The following is a 6000-nucleotide window of genomic DNA, read 5'->3' on the forward strand; positions in this document are numbered from 1 at the left end:
TCGTAGCTGAAGATGCATTGCCCCTTGTTGGCCAAGTCCACTTTCAGGTAAAAAGGTGCGTCATGAGATCCTGTGTGACAAGAAAAAAGAAAATCAATATATGTATAAAAACCGAATTAACACGTACCTGTTACACAGTTGCAGATTAATTGCTAGATCCACTTTCAGGTAAAAAGGTGCGTCAGGTGGGTCATGACATCCTGAAAATAAAAAAGACAAAAAAGAAAGTCAACACAGTTGCAGATTAATTGCAAGCCAGCCAGACACTGATCCAAAAAAAAGAAATCAATATGTATAAAAAACGAATTAACACATATCTTTTACACAGTTGCAGATTAATTGCTAGATCCACTTTCAGGTAAAAAGGTGCGTCAGGTGGGTAATGACATCCTGAAAATAAGAAAGACAAAAAAGAAAGTCAACACAGTTGCAGATTAATTGCAAGCCAGACAGACACTGATCCAGAAAAAAGAAATCAATATGTATAAAAAACGAATTAACACGTATCTTTTACACAGTTGCAGATTAATTGCAAGCCAGCCAGACACCGTTCCAGATGCAGACAACCACTGACAGCTGAAGATGGATTGCCCCTTGTTGGCCAGATCCACTTTCAGGTAAAAAGGTGCGTCATGAGATCCTGTGTGACAAGAAAAAAGAAAATCAATATATGTATAAAAACCTAATTAACACGTACCTGTTACACAGTTGCAGATTAATTGCTAGATCCACTTTCAGGTAAAAAGGTGCGTCAGGTGGGTCATGACATCCTGAAAATAAAAAAGACAAAAAAGAAAGTCAACACAGTTGCAGATTAATTGCAAGCCAGCCAGACACTGATCCAGAAAAAAGAAATCAATATGTATAAAAAACGCATTAACACGTATCTTTTACACAGTTGCAGATTTATTGCAAGCCAGCCAGACACCGTTCCAGATGCAGACAACCACTGACAGCTGAAGATGGATTGCCCCTTGTTTGCCAGATCCACTTTCAGGTAAAAAGGTGCGTCATGAGATCCTGTGTGACAAGAAAAAAGAAAATCAATATATGTATAAAAACATAATTAACACGTACCTGTTACACAGTTGCAGATTAATTGCTAGATCCACTTTCAGGTAAAAAGGTGCGTCAGGTGGGTAATGACATCCTGAAAATAAGAAAGACAAAAAAGAAAGTCAACACAGTTGCAGATTAATTGCAAGCCAGACAGACACTGATCCAGAAAAAAGAAATCAATATGTATAAAAAACGAATTAAAACGTATCTTTTACACAGTTGCAGATTAATTGCAAGCCAGCCAGACACCGTTCCAGATAAAGACAATCACTGACAGCTGAAGATGGATTGCCCCTTGTTGGCCAGATCCACTTTCAGGTAAAAAGTTGCATCAGGTGGGTCATGACATCTTGAAAATAAGAAAGACAAAAAAGAAAGTCAATATAAGTATAGAAACTGAATGTTCGCTTACCTGTAACTCTGTTGCAGATGAAAAGAAAGCCAGTCAGACACCATTCCAGATGCAGGCAACCTCTCACAGCTGGATATGGATAGCCCCTTGTTGGCCGGATCCACTTTCAGGTAAAAAGGTGCGTAATGGGATCCTGTGTGACAAGAAAAAAGAAAATCAATATATGTATAAAAACCGAATTAATACGTACCTGTTACACAGTTGCAGATTAATTGCAAGCCAGCCAGACACCGTTCCAGATGCAGACAACCACTCGCAGCTGAAGATGGATTGCCCCTTGTTGGCCAGATCCACTTTCAGGTAAAAAGGTGCGTCATGAGATCCTGTGAGACAAAAAAAGAATCAATATATGTATAAAAACCGAATTAACACGTACCTTTTACACAATTGCAGATTAATTGCAAGATCCACTTTCAGGTAAAAAGGTGTGTCAGGTGGGTCATGAGATCCTGAAAATAAGAAAGACAAAAAAGAAAGTCAATACAGTTGCAGATTAATTGCAAGCCAGCCAGACACTGTTCCAGAAAAAAGAAATCATTATGTATAAAAAACGAATTAAAACGTATCTTTTACACAGTTGCAGATTAATTGCAAGCCAGCCAGACACCGTTCCAGATGCAGACAACCACTCACAGCTTAAGATGGATTGCCCCTTGTTGGCCAGATCCACTTTCAGGTAAAAAGGTGCATCAGGTGTGTCATGACATCCTGAAAATAAGAAAGACAAAAAAGAAAGTCAATATAAGTATAAAAACTGAATGTTCACTTACCTGTGACTCAGTTGCAGATGAGAAGAAAGCCAGTCAGACACCATTCCAGATGCAGGCAACCTCTCACATCTGGACATGGATAGCCCCTTGTTGGCCGGATCCACTTTCAGGTAAAAAGGTGCGTGATGGGATCCTGTGTGACAAAAAAAAAAAAATCAATATATGTATAAAAAACGAATTAACACGTACCTGTTACACAGTTGCAGATTAATTGCAAGCCAGCCAGACACCGTTTCAGATGCAGACAACCACTCGAAACTGAAGATGGATTGCCCCTTGTTGGCCAGATCCACTTTCAGGTAAAAAGGTGCGTGATGAGATCCTGTGTGACAAGAAAAAAGAAATTCAAAATATGTATAAAAACCGAATTAACACGTACCTGTTACACAGTTGCAGATTAATTGCAAGCCAGCCAGACACCGTTCCAGATGCAGACAACCACTCGTAGGTGAAGATGGATTGCCCCTTGTTGGCCAGATCCACTTTCAGGTAAAAAGGTGCGTCATGAGATCCTGTGAGATAAAAAAAGAATCAATATATGTATAAAAACCTAATTAACACGTACCTGTTACACAGTTGCAGATTAATTGCTAGATCCACTTTCAGGTAAAAAGGTGCGTCAGGTGGGTCATGACATCCTGAAAATAAAAAAGACAAAAAAGAAAGTCAACACAGTTGCAGATTAATTGCAAGCCAGCCAGACACTGATCCAAAAAAAAGAAATCAATATGTATAAAAAACGAATTAACACATATCTTTTACACAGTTGCAGATTAATTGCTAGATCCACTTTCAGGTAAAAAGGTGCGTCAGGTGGGTAATGACATCCTGAAAATAAGAAAGACAAAAAAGAAAGTCAACACAGTTGCAGATTAATTGCAAGCCAGACAGACACTGATCCAGAAAAAAGAAATCAATATGTATAAAAAACGAATTAACACGTATCTTTTACACAGTTGCAGATTAATTGCAAGCCAGCCAGACACCGTTCCAGATGCAGACAACCACTGACAGCTGAAGATGGATTGCCCCTTGTTGGCCAGATCCACTTTCAGGTAAAAAGGTGCGTCATGAGATCCTGTGTGACAAGAAAAAAGAAAATCAATATATGTATAAAAACCTAATTAACACGTACCTGTTACACAGTTGCAGATTAATTGCTAGATCCACTTTCAGGTAAAAAGGTGCGTCAGGTGGGTCATGACATCCTGAAAATAAAAAAGACAAAAAAGAAAGTCAACACAGTTGCAGATTAATTGCAAGCCAGCCAGACACTGATCCAGAAAAAAGAAATCAATATGTATAAAAAACGCATTAACACGTATCTTTTACACAGTTGCAGATTTATTGCAAGCCAGCCAGACACCGTTCCAGATGCAGACAACCACTCACAGCTGAAGATGGATTGCCCCTTGTTGGCCAGATCCACTTTCAGGTAAACAGTTGCGTCAGGTGGGTCATGACATCCTAAAAATAAGAAAGACAAAAAAGAAAGTAAATATAAGTATAGAAACTGAATGTTCACTTACCTGTGACTCAGTTGCAGATGAAAAGAAAGCCAGTCAGACACCATTCCAGATGCAGGCAACCTCTCACATCTGGACATGGATAGCCCCTTGTTGGCCAGATCCACTTTCAGGTAAAAAGGTGCATGATGGGATCCTGTGTGACAAAAAAAATCAATATATGTACAAAAACTGAATTAACACGTACCTGTTACACAGTTGCAGATTAATTGCTAGATCCACTTTCAGGTAAAAAGATGCATCAGGTGGGTCATGAGATCCTGAAAATAAGAAAGATAAAAAAGAAAGTCGACACAGTTGCAGATTAATTACAAGCCAGCCAGACACCGTTCCAGAAGCAGACAACCACTCACAGCTGAAGATGGATTGCCCCTTGTTGGCCAGATCCACTTTCAGGTAAAAAGGTGCATCAGGTGGGTCATGACATCCTGAAAATAAGAAAGACAAAAAAGAAAGTCAATATAAGTATAGAAACTGAATGTTCACTTACCTGTAACTTAGTTGCAGATGAAAAGAAAGCCAGTAAGACACCATTCCAGATGCAGGCAACCTCTCACATCTGGACATGGATAGCCCCTTGTTGGCCGGATCCACTTTCAGGTAAAAAGGTGCGTGATGGGTTCCTGTGTGACAAGAAAAAAGAAAATCAATATATGTATAAAAACCGAATTAACACGTACCTGTTACACAGTTGCAGATTAATTGCAAGCCAGCCAGACACCGTTCCAGATGCAGACAACCACTCGTAGCTGAAGATGCATTGCCCCTTGTTGGCCAGGTCCACTTTCAGGTAAAAAGGTGCGTGATGGGATCCTGTGTGACAAGAAAAAAGAAAATCAATATATGTATAAAAACCGAATTAACACGTACCTGTTACACAGTTGAAGATTAATTGCAAGCCAGCCAGATACCGTTCCAGATGCAGACAACCACTCGCAGCTGAAGATGGATTGCCCCTTGTCGGCCAGATCTACTTTCAGGTTAAAAGGTGCATCATGAGATCCTGTGTGACAAGAAAAAAGAAAATCAATATATGTATAAAAACCTAATTAACACGTACCTGTTACACAGTTGCAGATTAATTGCAAGCCAGCCACACACCGTTTCAGATGCAAACAACCACTCGCAGCTGAAGGTGGATAGCCCCTTGTTGGCCGGATCCACTTTCAGGTAAAAAGGTGCGTGATGGGATCCTCTGTGACAAGAAAAAAGAAAATCAATATATGTATAAAAACCGAATTAACACGTACCTGTTACACAGTTGCAGATTAATTGCAAGATCCACTTTCAGGTAAAAAGATGCGCCTGGTGGGTCATGTGATCCTGAAAATAAGAAAGACAAAAAAGAAAGTCAACACAGTTGCAGATTAATTGCAAGCCAGCCAGACACTGATCCAAAAAAAAAAATCAATATGTGTAAAAAACGAATTAACACATATCTTTTACACTGTTGCAGATTAATTGCAAGCCAGCCACACACCGTTTCAGATGCAAACAACCACTCGCAGCTGAAGATGGATAGCCCCTTGTTGGCCGGATCCACTTTCAGGTAAAAAGGTGTGTGATGGGATCCTGTGTGACAAAAAAAAGAATATCAACATATGTATAAAAACCGAATTAACACGTATCTTTTACACAGTTACAGATGAAAAGAAACCAGTCAGACACTATTCCAGATGTAGACAACCACTCACAGCTGAAGATGGATTGCCCCTTGTTGGCCAGATCCACTTTCAGGTAAACAGTTGCGTCAGGTGGGTCATGACATCCTAAAAATAAGAAAGACAAAAAAGAAAGTAAATATAAGTATAGAAACTGAATGTTCACTTACCTGTAACTCAGTTGCAGATGAAAAGAAAGCCAGTCAGACACCATTCCAGATGCAGGCAACCTATCAGAGATGGACATGGATAGCCCCTTGTTGGCCGGATCCACTTTCAGGTAAAAAGGTGCGTCATGAGATCCTGTGTGATAAGAAAAAAGAAAATCAATATATGTATAAAAACCGAATTAACACGTACCTTTTACACAGTTGCAGATTAATTGCAAGCCAGCCAGACAACGTTCCAGATGCAGACAACCACTCGCAGCTGAAGATGGATTGCCCATTTTTGGCCAGATCCACTTTCAGGTAAAAAGGTGCGTCATGAGATCCTGTGTGACAAGAAAAAAGAAAATCAATATATATATAAAAACCGAATTAACACGTACCTTTTACACAATTGCAGATTAA

This window comes from Salminus brasiliensis, chromosome 11 (genome assembly GCF_030463535.1).
Source record: "Salminus brasiliensis chromosome 11, fSalBra1.hap2, whole genome shotgun sequence".
NCBI classification, from domain to species: Eukaryota; Metazoa; Chordata; class Actinopteri; order Characiformes; family Bryconidae; genus Salminus; species Salminus brasiliensis.